The sequence below is a fragment of the Scyliorhinus canicula genome, chromosome 14, assembly GCF_902713615.1.
Source record: "Scyliorhinus canicula chromosome 14, sScyCan1.1, whole genome shotgun sequence".
Lineage (NCBI taxonomy): Eukaryota > Metazoa > Chordata > Chondrichthyes > Carcharhiniformes > Scyliorhinidae > Scyliorhinus > Scyliorhinus canicula.
Genome location: NC_052159.1, coordinates 41121857 through 41137979, shown reverse-complemented (window position 1 = coordinate 41137979; position 16123 = coordinate 41121857). Strand labels below are relative to the sequence as shown.

The 16123-nt window shown below is 45.0% G+C and overlaps 1 protein-coding gene across 2 annotated transcripts in view; it reads right to left on the bottom strand.

Annotated features, from left to right (window-relative positions):
* The window catches only part of stard13b (StAR-related lipid transfer (START) domain containing 13b), a 636160-nt gene that overhangs the window by 194752 nt on the left and 425285 nt on the right, over nt 1-16123 (bottom strand). The gene's annotated exons all lie outside the window — the stretch shown is intronic.

Here is a 16123-nt window from a genome sequence, read left to right as displayed (position 1 = left end):
AGAGGTCACTGGTGGGGCCTTTGCCTTGAGAGAGGCAGAGAATCAGTGAGAGTTCTAAAGCCATGGTGCAGGTGTCCTTTGGTTAGGATGTGCTCTGCTGATCCCCTGCTTCCTCTGCATTAGGTCAGCACTTCTGAGGAGTGCCAACACCTGGTGGGGCCCCTGACTGAATTAGCCATGCCCATCCCCTTGATGATACAACTGGGGTATGAGCGTGTCCAGAGGAGCGGCCTGGATGGGCTCCCATATGACCAGAGGCTCTCTGAGCACACATACACACAGGCAGCAGCGTGAGCAGCATGGAGCTTGTAGCACCAGAGGGGTGCATTTAAAACACATACAGCAGCAATGGTGATCTGAGCCTAGTCACAGTTTGAGATGATGGTTGTCGTCAGTTCTTTCCAGTTTTCCTCCACTCCATTAGAATGCACACATAGGAGAAGACATTGTCCGAAGTTCATTTGCATGTTTGGTTCTTGAAGCTGCTCAAAGTTGCACTTTTTTCTGAGTTGCGTCTGGTGGATGTAGAGGAGCGGGATGAGTCGGTGGTCTGTCCAGCAGTCATTTGCACTAGTCATAGCATTGGTGATGAGAGCATCCTATTGGTCTCGGGATCGGATGATGACGAAGTTGATCATGTGTCAATGCTGTGATTGTTGATATTTCCAGGAAGTGTTTAACTTATATTTTTGGCGGAAAGGTGTGTTAGTGATGATAAACTGGTGTTTCAGCATTTGGTGAGCAAGAGAACCCCGTTGGTGTTGCAATTCCCAACTCCTTCATTTCCAATGGTTCCTTTCCACAGTTGGGAGTCTTTTCCAACTCTGATGTTGAAGTCCCCATGGGGGATGAGCTTATCTTCCTTCAGATTTTTGGAGAGTATGGTGTCCAGGGTGGAGTAGAAGCCTTCTATGGACTCATCATTGGCAATTCTTTAAACCTGCTATTTATGTTTATCAAACACTGGAAACAATTTATCCTTACTTAATCTATCAAATTCTTCATGATTCTGGACACCTCTATCAAATCTTGCCTCCAAGAAGAACAAACCCAATTTCTCTCGCTTCTGCACTCAAAGATCCTGCATCTCTGGCATCATTCTAGCAAATCCCCTCTGAACCCTCTCCAAAGCTTTAATAACCGTAAAAATTTGGAAATCAGACTTTGGTTTTTTGGGAGTAGAGGCGGTTCTTCCAAATGCTTGCAGACCAGTATGTTTAAATGTACAATTTCATTATGGCTAAATTTCATACTCTCAATGCAAGAAGGCAGACAGCAAGTAAAGAACCAAAGGAACCTTTCAGGTAAAATGGTCTGCTCATAAACATGAAGCATATTAGTGTTGAAATACATGTACAACTTTGAGTTGCAAAATAGAACATTTTCTTCTTAATGCGGCTGCACAAGGCCAGCGTCGGGTTATAAACTTCAAATTTTACTATTTCTACAGCTCAAAAATGTGTCTAAATCATAAATTCAGAAAGGTACTGCCTATTGCATTAGTGTGAACTTTCCATTTCTCACTAGTGATATTTTGCTAATGGCTTCTTGAAGCAAGATTTCCTGTGTAGTGTCAAATTAGAAGCAGTTTTCTGAAGTACCTTTGGGGACTGAGATAAGGATTAAAGCTATGTAAACCCTTATTCTAGGATGGATTCAAATGTCTGGGTGACAGATCAGTGCCCAATACACAATGTCACAAAGCTACTCATACTGTTTGAACAAGGCCTGACCACAGTCTTAATGTTCACTGCACAGTTTGTTAAAAATCACAAACATGGTGGTTAGCACTGCTGCCTCACAAGGCAGGGATCTAGGTTCATTTCCGGCCTTGGGTGACTGTGCCGTTTGCAAGTTCTCCCTGTGGCTGCATGGGTTTCCTCCAGGTATTCCGGTTTCCTCCCACAGGCAAAGTCTGTGGGCTACGTGGATAGCCATGCTAAATTGTCCCTTAGTGTACAAAGATGTGTAGGTTAGGGTCTCGATCACGCTGATCGATCCTGACCAATTGGGAATGGGCACCTTGATGGCTGGGCCAAGATATTGGCGGAACTGATGTGTGAGGGAGAGGAAGCCTCTCAGTATGAACTGGACTGGGCTCATCAGCCGCTGAGGCCTAAGCCGAAGTTGAACGAGACACCAAGGTAGTGATCATCTGTTTTCTCAGGTACCATGTGAAGGAGAAGGTTTTGAACTGGGCAGAGCAGAAGCGGGAGGTGCAGTGGGCTGGTGCTGGTTTTCACATTCATCAGGTCTTGACGGTGGAGCTAGCAAAGCGGCGAGCGGTTTTCGGCTGAGCGAAGTTGGCCTTGTACAACAGTGGGGTGCGGTTTGGAATGATGTACCCAGCGAAGCTGAGGGTGACCTACAACTCCAGAGACTTCTATTTTGAGCCGGTAGGCGTTTGTGCAGGCAGAAGGCTTGGGGCAGAAGTGGAGAATGGGACTGAAGAAGGATTGTGGACTGTGAAAGGGGAGTTGGGAAAGTGCATATATGCAGTATTGACTTATGTTTTTGCTTCATGCTGTTATCGAGGTTAAGGTTTTTATTGTTGTTCTTTGTAGCAACAGTTTTTTCTGAGGTGTGTATGTTTGATTGTTTTTGAAATGAAATGAAATGAAAATCGCTTATTTTCCTGGGCGGGAGAGGAGGAAAGGCCTGAGTATGTGCCCCCGCATTAGCAACCTTAAATCGGTTAGTGAACGGAGGTGTGGTGGGGGGAGGGGCTGCGGACATTGGAAACTGGCGAGCAGGTTTCAATGGGCCTAGGAGATGAGAAAGGGGGGGGGGGGAATCAATACTGGGTGAGGCTTTTTCAAGAGGAAGTGGAGGGTGTATTCTGGGATGGGTGATGGGGTTCGATGTTAACAATGGATAGGGGTGGGTCAGGCCCAGTGGGCGGGGCTCGGAGTTAAGCTGATGGTGGATAGGAAGGAAGGCGGGGGGGGGGGGGGGGGTTGGAGGGTGAGAGACCCCCTGTTAGTATAGTTATGTGGAACGTTAGGGGGTTGGGTGCCCCAGTGAAGAGGTCGAGGGTGCTTGTGCATCCGAAAAGATTGAAGGCTGATGTGGCGATGCTGCAGGAGACTCACGAGGGTGAAGGATAAGGGGAGGGTTAGAAAGGGCTGGGTTAGTCAGGTGTTTCACTCAGGTTTTAATAGCAGAGCACGGGGGGGGGGGGGGGGGGTTTAGTAAAAGAGTGAGGTTCCAGATGGAGAAGGTTGCGGACCAAGGAGGGGGATATGTGATCGTGACAGGGACATTGGAAGGGAGGTAGGTGGCATTGGTAAGCGTGTATGGTCCCAACTGGGATTTGTAGGTTTGAAAAGAAGGTGTGTGGGGCCATCGCCGACTTGGATTCACATGAATTGATAGTGGGTGGAGACAGGAACTTGGTGCAGGAGCCAAGATTTGACAGGTCACGGCCACGCTCACTTGTCCCGTCGGGGGGAGGTGAAGGCGTTGGCTGGACTAATGGAGTGGACCCTTGGAGGTTTTTTGCATCCGGTGTAGCAGTATTCATTTTTCTCTTCAGTTCATAAGGCCTATTCGTGCACTTTCTGAGACACCAATAGTTCATAAGGCCTATTCGCAGATGGATTTTTTTGTGGCCGGGGTCAAGGGGTCGGAATATTCGGCAATTGCAATATCGGATCATGCGCCACACTGGGTTGATATGGTGTCGAAGAAGGGAATAGTGCAGAGGCGGGGTGGAGATTGGATGTGGGCTGTTGGGAGTCCGAGAATTCTGCGATAAGATTTGGAAAGTAATTGGGGAGTACATGGGGTTTAATTGTATGGAGGAGGTTTTGCAGGCAGTGGAAAGCTCTAAAGGTGGTGGTGAGGGGGGAGGTGATCTTGTTTAAGGCAAAAGTGGATAAGGAGGCGAGGGTGGAATGGCAAAGGTTAATAGACGAGATGTTGGAAGTGGACAGGAGTTATGCAGCGTTGGATCCAACACTGTTCGAAAAGAGGAAGGAGTTGCAGGCAAGTTTTGATCAGTTGTCCACAAGGAAGGCGGTGCACCAGTTGAGGTGGCGAGGACAGCGGTCTACGAATATCGAGAGAAGGCAGGACGCATGCTGGCAGCTCAGCTTCAGAGGGAGGCAGCGGCAAAGGAAATTGTTCAGATACGGGATAGGGTAGAGAAGTTGGTGGTGGCTCCAGATCAGATTAATAGGGTGTTTGAGGAGTTTTATGAGAGATTGTAGAGGTCGGAGCCACCAGGGGAGGTTCGGGAGATGCAGGAATTCCTGGATGGTTTGGAATACCAGAGGTTGCGGGGGGAGGATAGGGCCACATTGGAGGGGGCGATAGGGGAGCAGGAAATAAAGGATGCGATTGGGAGGATGCAGTCGAGGAAGGTAGCAGGGCCGGATGGGTTTCCGGAGGTGTACAATAAGAAATTTAGGGATAAGTTGGCACTGCTTGGGGATGTTTGTGGAGGTGATAGGGAAGGGGGTGTTACCACAGGCTTTGGGGCAGGCATCGATCTCCTTGTTGCTCAAGCAGTTTTGTTTTGCAGCAGTTTGGGATTGGGCTGTGATTTGTGGGGTGGGTAAGACTGCTGTATAGGGAGCTGAGGGCAAGTGTCCGCACGAATAGTAATAATTCAGGGAATTTTGCTCTGCACCGAGGGACCAGGCAGGCATGTCCTATAGCTGTTACAAGGGGGTATAATTATAAGGTTCAGGGTGGGAAATATAGGAGGGATGTCCGAGGTAGGTTCTTTACTCCGAGAGTGGTTAGGTGTGGAATGGACTGCCTGCTGTGATAGTGGAGTCGGACACTTTAGGAACTTTCAAGTGGTTATTGGATAGGCACATGGAGCACACCAGAATGACAGGGAGTGGGGTAGCTTGATCTTGGTTTTGGACTAGGCTCGGCACAACATCGAGGGCTGAAGGGCCTGTTCTGTGCTGTTCTATGTTCTATGTTAGGCATTGATATGGGAATAGAGAGGGGGAGTGGGCCTAGGTGGGTTTTTTTTTCCAGAGTCAGTGCAGACTCGATGGGCCGAATGGTCTTCCTCTGCATTGTAAGATAAAATTGCCATAGTCCCAGATGACCATAGGCTGCTTTCCTCTTTGAGGGGGAGAGCTGACTAGTGGTGACTTAACCTGAGGATCATCATACCTCAGGCGAAGGGCAAGGTTGAGAAGTCGGGACCTTCAAGAATAACCTCAGCCAGTACGGGAATTGAACCCTCGCTTTGCACTGCATCATGAACCAGCTGTCCGGCCAAGTGAGCTAAACCAGCGCAAACACTGTAGATATTTTACGGATTCTAACACTGAATAAACTTACTTTGAAATGCTGACAAGAAACATAAAAGGTCATAATTTTACTTTCTCCACCCCCCCCCCCCTCCCAAACAGGTTCTAACGCTGCTGGAGGAGGGGGGGGGGTCTAAAATTGAATGGACAGAAGTCCCCCGTCCCCCCCCCCCCCCCGGCCAGGAACCAACCTGCCCAATCCAGATGCAACTTTGTGCTTGGGCGGGCAGGGCCTTGGGTGAGAAACGCCCTTTTCACCTCATGAGGTCCTTAGATATACAAAGATGTTTGGTGATGGCGCCATAATTTGAAGGCCTCAGAATTGGGGCACTTTGTCCAGATCCCGATCTGAAGTAAATTTTAAGGAATTTAACTTCCCCCTTGCAGAGAAACCTGCCTCCCTCGCTTGGGAAAAATCTCCCACCCTTGTCACCCCCATGGACATTCAAATTGAGAAAAGACCCACCACCAAAGCAGAGAATTTGTCTCAAAACCTTTGTAAATGTCACTTCAATAACCTATGCATAGAATATGAGCTGCAAATTAAAACATATTTCAGGTCAGCATTTTAAATTAGGAGGTCATTTGGAAACTACCAGTTCAGACACTTTCATTTGAAGGAATCCAGCCTAACGCCTTGTCTCAAAAAAAACCTGCTACACATTGTAACTGCAACTATGTAAACTGCACACAAGATCATTTTTAAAATTATAATTCCTCTGACCTATTTCAGGAATGGATTATATGAAGCACCAGCACCAGTGACCTGAAACCACAATTAAAACAAAACTCCAATAAGATCAGTTTAAGGTTTCATTTCACCATCACATGAATATAGGAAACAGGAGCAGGGGTAGATTATTTGGCCCCTCAAGCCTGTTCTGCCATTCACCTAAATCATGGCTGATCTTGAAACTCAACAGCATTTTTCTGAACTGCTCCCACCTCCCTTGATATCTTTAATATCTAGAAACCTGCTGATCTTTGTCTTGAATAAATTCAATGACTAAGTCTCCACAACCCTCTGAGGTAGAGTTCCAAAGATTCATGACTCTCAGTGAAGAAATTCCTCATCATCTCAGTCCTAAATGGCCTACCTCATATTATAGAATCACTACAGTGCAGTAAGAGGCCATTCAACTCATCGAGGCTGCACCAACTTTCCAAAAGAGCACTCTACCTAGGCCCACGCCCCCATTCCATCCCCGTAATTCCACCTAATCTTTTGGACACTAAGGGGTAATTTAGCATGGCCAATCCACCTACCCTGCACATCTTTGGACTGTGGGAGGAAACCGGAGCACCTGGAGGAAACCTGTGTAGACACAGAGAGAATATGCAAACTCCACACAGCTAGTTACCCGAGGCTGGAGTGAACCCGGATCGCTAGAGCTGTGAAGCAGCAGTGCTAACCACTGTGCCCCCCTGATTATTCTGAGACTGTGTCCCTTGATTCCAGCATAACCATCACCATCTCCCCCCAACCCTGCCACCTCTCCAGCCAGGGTAATCTTCCGACATTTACCTTGTTGAGCCCTGTAAGAATTCATTTATATATATTTCAATGAGGTCACCTCTCATTCTTCTAAACTCTAGAGAATATAAGCCCAATATCCTCAATCTCTCCTCATAAAACAATTCCGCCATCTCGGGGGTCAGTCTGGTGAAACTTCATTGCACTCCTTTTTTGGCAACTATATTTTTGGCAAGAAGACCAAAACTGTGCACTGTCGTCTCACCAAGCATTAAACAATTGCAGCAAGGCTAATTCTGTGCTCAAATCCTCTTGCAATATTATTAAAGGCCAACAGACCATTTGCTTTCCCAATTGCTTACTGCAGCTTCATGTTGGCTTTCAGTGATTTATGTACAAGGATCACCCAAGTTCTTTTGGGCATCAACACTTCCCAATCTCTCACCATTTAAGAAATACTTTGAATTTCTGTTCTTTTCTACCAAAATGGATAACGTCACATTTTTCCCACATTATGTTCTGTCTACCATGTCCTTGCCAACTCAGTTTGCCTGACTGAAATCCCTTGGAAGCCTTTTTGTATCATCCTCACAATTCAGTCCCACATCATTTTTGTAATCAGCAAACTTAGAAATATTACAGGCGAGACCTTCCGGCTGTTAGCGCTGGCGGGGTCTTCTGGTCCCGCTGATGACATACCCCTGCTGCAGGTTTCCCGATGGCATCAGATGGATTCAATGGGAAATTCCATTGACAGGGCAGATCCAGAAGATCTCATCGTCGAAAAACACACGCAGGAAGGCCAAAGAATCTTGCCCAATATTTGGTCCCCACATCTAATTGCTATAGAATATCCCGAGCCCAATCACTAATCCTTGAAGTACCCCACTAGTCTGCCAACCTGTGAATGACTCATTTACGCCTACCCTCTGTTAATCAATTTCCAATACATGCAAGCATGTTACCCCCAATACAATGTGCTCTTGAGACCAGAGATCTTGCTGTCTACCTCTGTAATTAGCTAATGAATTAAAATTTAAGTTACATTTTAAAATTGAGCAAAACTAAGAAGGAAAGTTTAAAAAGATGATAATGTATTCTTATTACATTCCCGAATGAAAATATGTTTATCATGGTAGGAGCAAAACTTGCCCAGATGCTGGGCGGTGATGAGGAGACACTGGGACAGGTTTTTCTGATTCTGTCATAGTTACCCTGCCTCTGTAGACTCTTCCAAGGGGCCAGGACGATTCTGCCCCAAGACTGTGATCAACTGCAACTCCTCAGGTGTGCTAGAGAATTTGGAATGTTTAGCTGTTTCACAATCCATCAATGCTATATTGTGGGTAAGTCCCTTCAGCTGGTGTTCAAACAAGTGAATCTCTGGTTATTACACTAATGTTCTGGGACAGATGCATTGATACTGTGAACCAGAAACTATGAATTGCTTTAAGTCAGTTGTATATTATACAAATAATACTTTTCTTGGTAAATTTGTTTCATATCTAATCTGATAACAAGCTGAATGATATTGTTAATGGAATATAGAAGAGCATCTTGGGTCTGCTGTCCCCCTTGTGGCCAAAGAAAACATTACAGTGTAATCTCATGAAGCTCTGCATTCTCACATATTGGGCAGAATCTGATAATATTTTTTTCAAACTGTCAGTTTCAGTGAGAAAACCGGTGTAAATCATGCCGGTGGGACTACTCACCAAATATTCAGCCTCTTTAATTAATTTTCTTTTTCCATGTGATTCATGCCATGTTGTGGCCTCCGATTCGGTCACCCGGGGAAATTCAGCACTTCCCTGCATTTGTCCCAAGTCCAGTCAGTGGATGGCTGCCAGGAAATCAGCACCAAGACATTCGGAGGGAGCCCTCATGGTGTGGAGCAGAGGCGTGACATCCTCTACCTGCGATTGCGCAAAGGCTCATCAACCAAGGTCACCTTCCCGTCTGGAAGGCAGTGGCCACTATAATGAGTTCTAGCTTACTGCATAAGAGTACGGGGCAACAGAGCAGAAGAAGATGATGATCTTCTTCCCGCAGCCAGGGTAAGTCTGCCTTCTGATGTATGCCATTGCACGCACCTCTTCACACACCCTTCCCACGTCCACAATGATCTCTCACCCAGCCACCTCACATATTGCCAACACTTCTCATAGCACCCTCCTTCACCATCCCCACTCCCCATGTTACCCCAGATAATCTGCTCTTCACGTCCCCACTCCCACTCACGTCCTATGCATGCCAGACTTCATCACAGTCTACCTGGCAGGACTCTCACCTACACTCTCCCCATCAGCCTTATTGTCGGACAAACTCGAGCACAACCGGTGGGAGTGGGCACAACCTGCTGAAGTCATATCCGAGCTGAGGTACCTAACACCCTTTGAGGAGGGAACCCTTCAGCTGGCCGGCGAGGAGCAGGACCGTACCTGTGCAGAGGGCGAGATTAGGGTAGCAGATAAAAGTGAGAACCGTCAAGACATGTGGTGCAAACCTCATGTGAGTTAACTGTCTCCCAAAATCTATCTCCGTGATGCATTAATGCCACCTTGCTTCCCTTGCAGGTCAATCAATTGACCAGCCTTGTGCCCTCTGGAAACCACAGACGCAAGCGGCTATAAGGGCGACATCTCAGAGAAAAGCATTGAGGAGGCATTACAGTTGTCACCCGCACCCTCCACCAGTGCAGATAGGCAGTTGTGGGCCACTGACTGGTGAGCAACTCACAACTGAAGATCCACAGCAGGTGGAGGAAGGAACATTCCAGGGAACCGGCACTCGGAGGGATGCTGGAGCTCAGGACTCAACTGAGCCCCTAGTCAATGTGCCCCTGGGTCCAGTTGGTTCCCATTACGCTGCCGGCAAGAGGCCTTGGAAATCACAGTCTCGTCAGAGAGAATCGCTTTTTCTGATTCTCACTGAATTTTTTGTCCACATCGCTGATCGTACTGACAGCCAACACATGCTCAAAATCGTCCCTGAGAGTTGCAATATTCTTTTCATAGTTTAGCAGGCACTGCTCTATAAGCAGAATGAGATTTTATTGAGTTCTGCATGTTGGGTCTGAGAAATATGGCACCAATTCCATTCAAAATATCATTGAGATAAACAATTTGAATGAAATCCGGATAGTTTGTGTATCTCATCCAAGTTAAATTGCAGCCTTTTCCTAACCCCCTTCCATCCGTTTATAGAAATTATATATAATTTATAAGTATAAATTCAATAAAATGGAAACTGTGCCAGGGACCTGGCTAATGACGCCAGTACAGAGGCCGATAACCGAAGCGGAGACCTGGTACAACAAGATCCATTTGGCCACCTGGCTGCGATCGAGCTGTGGATCGGACTCCTCAAGATGTGGGTCCGATACCTTGACCGCTCCGGTGTGCTCTCCAGTACACCTCCCGGAGGGTCGCCTGTTTTGTGGTGGCCTTCAATAATTTTTTTAATGATCTTTATTGTCACAAGTAGGCTTACATTACACTGCAATGAAGTTACTGTGAAAAGCCCCAGAGTCACCATATTCTGGCGCCTGTTCGGGTACAGGGAGGGAGAATTCAGAATGTCCAAATTACCGAACAGCGTGTCTTTTGGGACTTGTGGGAGGAAACCGGAGCATCCGGAGGAAACCCCACGTAGACATAGGTATGTTATTCTCTAAGTCTGAATAAAGATTGTAGACTTCCAGTTAACATGAATACTTTATTCAATGGGTTCATTCTGTTTCCACAGCTTAACTAGATATAATACAGTCAAGAGGTATGCCCAGTGAAGTTCAGGTAAACTGCCGATGCTGAGCTGTCTCTGTCTGCTGCTGCTCACTAGCCCTGTGTTTCTGAAAGAAGCGGATCCTCCCTTGGGCTGGACACTTTATACCCATCTCTCATGCTGCCATTTAGTGATGCTGTGGCTGTTACATCTGTCTGTAGTCCCTGGTGTATGTGCAGATGTATGTACAGATGTACAGATCACTACATCCTTTTATTGGACATGTTTTCTAGACTGGCCTCAAGAAAACTGTACATAACAAGTGGTGAGAATATGGAAATCTGCACACTGTGAAAATGATAAAAGTAATACAGAAACAATTAACTGTGTTGTGAGTCCATCGTAAGAAATGTCCATATTCGTCTTGTGCATGTGTTGAAGTGTCGTTACAAATCTAGCCGGTCGGGTGCTTTACGGTTCCTGCTGGAGCATCTTAACGGTGGTGGTAGGGATGATGGTTTGATGTCATCAAGACTACTGTCTGGTGTTGTGTGACGAGGAACGTCCTGTGGACAAAATGGATTCGGTCAAGTCCAGTGTGTGAAATACTAGCGTTGTAGGTCGAATCGCTAATAGATCCCGGCGGTTACGGCGAAAAAGTACTCCCGCAGACAATTTGACAATGTAGGACCGTGGTGCCTCCTGCCTGATCACCGTGGCTGACTCAGACCAACTGCCTTCTGGGTCCCTGATTCTGATGGTGTCACCTATTGTCAGTGGCTTGAGTGGGATCGCATGTTGATCATAGTATAGTTTTTGTTTGGAGCATAGTGCCGGCATGTCGTCGAGAACCGGTGCGTTGCGGGGTCTCGGAATTGCTTTGCCGGTAGGGTTGTCCGGATGTCTCTGCCGAAGAGCATTTGTACTGGCGACAGTCCTGAGCTCAATAGGGTTGCTCGGTACAATAACAGAGCTAGGTTGATGTCGGAACGTGACTCGGCTGCTTTGCTGATGAGTCGTTTAATAATGTGGACACCTTTTTCCCCTGTTCCATTTGATTGCGGGTAGCGATTCTGTGTTGCACCGTTGTCTGACCTTGACTTTTTCCTGTGTTTGTGGTATTGATTCTGTATGTCATCGTTCGTGAAAGCTGTTTTGCTTGTTTGTTCTGGAGCAGATGTGAATTTGTGAGATTCTTTATCCTGCCATGGCATGTTTGTAGTCTTGTCATTGTTTCGCAGTGTGCTGTGGCATTGTCCTTCACATGCTGAGTTGTACCGTGTTGTACAGGTCGTTGTTTCATTGTTGTTGTTTCTGTCTTTGTTGTTTTCGTTGTCGTTCTTGTTGCTGTTTTTGTCGTTTCTGTCTTGGTTGTTTTCGTTGGCGTTCTTGTTGTTCTTTTTGTCGCGCTTGTTGATTCTGTTTTCGTTGTTTTCACTTTTATTCTTGTTCTTTTTCTTGTCATGCTTGTTGTTTCTGGGATGCTTCTTGTAGCCATTTCTGCTGCTAATCTCACAGTTTTAACCCTCTGACTTCCACATGAGTTCTCACTACATCAGGAATTAATTTTTAAACTCCTCCAAAAGTATAATTTCTCTGAGAACGTCATACGTTTGGTCTATTTTCAAAGCCCTTATCCACCTATCAAAATTACTCTGTTTGATCCTTTCAGACTCCATGTAGGTTTGACCAGGTTCTTTACTTAAATTTCTAAACCTTTGTCTGTAGGCTTCAGGCACTAGTTCATATGCACCTAAGATGGATTTTTTCACCTCCTCATACAACTCAGATACCTCCTCTGATAGTGATGCAAACACTTCACCAGCCCTACCGACCAACTTTGTTTGAATCAGTAATACCCACATGTCCTGTGGCCATTTCATTTGTTTAGCTACCTTCTCAAATGAAATGAAAAAGGCTTCTACCTCCTTCTCATCAAACCTTGGCAATGCTTGGACATATTTAAATAGATCCCCACCAAGCCTTCGAATATGACGCTCTTTCTCACCAACCTCATCACTGTCATCCAACTGTACATTTCCCTTTATGCCTGCCAATTTTAACTATCATGTTTCATGGCCATTTTCTGAAGTTCAAACTCTCTCTCCCTTTATCTTTTTCCCTGATCTGTATCTCCCTTTCTCTTTCTTTTTCCTCTCTATCTCTTTCATATTCAAACTGCTTTAATTCTTTCTCATGTTCCATTTGTTTAATTTGTAACTGAAATTTTGCCATTTCCAATGAGTCAAACTATATCTCAGGCAACTTTAAATGTTTAGCCACCGCCATAAATACCTCATATTTTTGTATTTTGTCAGGTAATGTTGACTACAATGTTTTTGCCAAATCTAACAGTCTGTTTTTACTCTCTGTAAGGTACTGTGTGTGACTGTCTCCACCCCCAAAAACTTCTGAGCCTCTGAAAGAGCCATTGTCCACAACACACTCCCTACTTAAGCTAGAATACCACACCTGAAAAGCAACCACAATATGCGCACCCCTCACTGTCTTTAAATTCACTAAGCCAATTCTTTATCCCGGACGAGCCCCCAATTTGCTTTGGCCCAGGGTTTAGAGAACCCCAAAGTGTATCGTGGAGTTCACCTGACCCACAACTTTTAATAGATTGTGGTATGGGGAGCACACGGCCCACTCTACAGGTGTGGTACAGCAGAACTGGAAAAGTATTTTTTAAAGCAAAATAATGTTTATTCTATCAACGCAAGTTAACCTTCTTTAAAAACATACAGTGGACATCTTAGCAACCATTAATTCAAATACAACCCCCACTACATAATCCTTAAGCTGTCCTTTTAACATCCAGAAGACATAAAAAACCTTTAAACAGAAGCACATCAGGTTAACGTCACTACCGAGTGCCATTATTAGTTTTGAATCACCAAAGGATCGATTTAGTCTTTAGAATACAGAGAGAAAGACTCATACACCTTCTGGCTGTGACTGTAGCTGTCCAGCTCTGAAATCTAAACTAAAACACACTCTGCAGCAAACAGCCTAAAACAAAAGTAAAACGCTGACAGACAGCCCAGCTCCACCCATACTCTGGCATCACTGATAAACACCCATTTCTTAAAGATACATTTCTTAAACACTCATTTCTTAAAGGGACTCTCACATGACACTTTGCAGACTCCCCCCACTCCCTGATAGGGGTCCCTCAATCAAGAGTTCAGTGCCTTTGAATGAATCCCTAGGGACCCCATAGTGGGGTGTCATTACTGGGGGGTTGTGGGGCAGTGCCCATGTGTGTGAGGGATGACATTACCCATGGGTGGGGCATGTGGGGATCCACAAGCTCACTTTGAGATCGGGGCATCCTTTCAAAATGGTGGCCCAATCACTGAGTTCAGCTCCCCAGTGCTAAAAAAAGTGTTTGCTAAACCAGTGAGAAACTCCCCAAGGCCCAGAAAAGTGACTAGGTGTTATTGGACAGCAACAGGGAACTCGCCGGCAGAGTTGACGGGAAACTCCCTGAAAAACCCACCACAAATGAACTTCAAAATGTTTCCATTGTGCCTGTCATTTATGACTTTGAGCTATTTGGTGCTGTGGCAGTGACACCAGCAAAGTCCACAGAATGGCGACAGGTAAATAAAGCAGAAAGACATTGGGCGATGTCAATTTGAAACAATAGTAAAGAAAATGAGAACATAATTGAAATTGTGACCATTATGGTCATGTACAAAAATAACTCTTAACAGCTGATGCCCTTCAACAGCTGAAGCTTGGTTTATGGTTACATGATAATAGCAGCTACAGGAGTCAGATTAGATGAGTTAACATTTTGACATATTCTTGAACAGCTGAGTATTAAACAATATACTGAGCCATATTGTGCCAGCATGTGCAGGCTGTTGGCCTATTAAATGTAACACAGTAGCTCAACATGATCCCTTTTACCAGACTGCCCCATATCTGATAATGTTCTGTTGACATAAACTCTTTAAGGACTGCAGCTGCACCATACTCACTGAACAAAAGCTTAAACAGGATATTACTTTGCAGAAGACAGTTAAAGAAGAAAAAGACTGTTAAAGAAGAAAAGCATTGAGACACTTTTAACTGAGTCTTCTCATAATATTCAGCATTAAATGTGTACAGTTTTGAGCAAGATTTTGTACAATCGAAAACAGTTCCCATTTATTCAAAGCAGAAACATTCACTCAGAATACTACTCGTTGGGGGCAGCACAGTGATGCAGTGGGTAGAACTGCTGCCTCACGCGCTGAGGTCCCAGGTTCGATCCCAGCTCTGGGTCATTGTCCATGTGGAGTTTGCACATTCTCACCATGTTTGTGTGGGTTTTGCCCCCACAACCCAAAGATGTGCAGGGTAGGTGGATTGGCCACACTAAATCGGCCCTTAATTGGAACAGAAATTGGGTCCTCTAAATTTATTTTAAAAAAGAATACTACTATTAGGTTGAGGACAACTCCAGTAACTAAACACAACAGCTTCATAACATTCAGCTTCTGCAGGTAAAAAGTCCATTGTCTAATTATTATGCACAATTATGAGAATTTTAATTAAACAGAAAGACATTTATGAAATAGGTCCTGAGAATAGAGGTCAGTCGGCGTGCTTGTTATCTGAACTTGAAGGCTATAGTCACTTCAGAAGCATTTTGTGTTCCAATGGCCAGGATTTCACAGTAAGCAACAAAATTACGATGCCCGCTGGTGATCCCTAACAAGGTTGTCCATAGACATACAGCATTCTTTGTACTGGGGGTTTCCCCTTTTCGATGTTACTTTGATTCCAGTGTCAGCTGAAGGGGAATTTCAGCAACAGTTATCTGATCAAGCTGCCTAAACAATGAATCACTTTGAAACATTCTCACAGACAGCAAAAGAGGAAATCAAAAAACACTGATCATCCTTTCACTGTTTAATCATTTTAGACAACAAAATAAAGATGTACACATGGGATTAAGATAAACAGATTTGAGAAGGAATTCTTTTTAAAATTCTGGGATTTTTTTAACATAATGGAGACATTTCACATTCGACAAATTTGCAACTAGTTTTTCATAATAACACAAGAAAGATGAGCAGGAGTAAATGATATGGCCTGTCAAGCCTGCACCATGATTCAATCTAATCAGTGCTGATCTCCTGTTTCAAGTTCGCTTTCCTGCCCACTCCCCTTATCCCTTGACTGCCTGAGAGGTCAAACATCTGTCTATCTTAGCCTTAAATATATTCAATGGTACAGCATCCACAAACATCTAGTGAAGAACTCCAAGATTCACAATCCTCTGAGTGAAGAAATTTATCGTCATCTCAGTCCTAAATGATTGATCTCGTATCCAAAGGCTTTGTCCATGTGTTCTAGATTCCCCAACCAGGGGCTGAAACTTCTCAGTGACTGTCCTGTCAAACCCTTTAAGAATTTATATGTTTCAAAGAGATTACCTTTGATTCTTCTAAACACGATAGTTTAGGCCCAATTTATTCAGTCTCTCATCATAGGACAACCCTCTCATCCCAGGACCATTCACGTGAACCTTCACTATGAGCCACGTATATCCTTCTTTATATATTGAGACCAAAATTGTACACAGTACTTCAGGTGTGGTCTCACTAAAGCCCTATACAATTGTAACAAGACTTCTTTATTCTTCTACTCT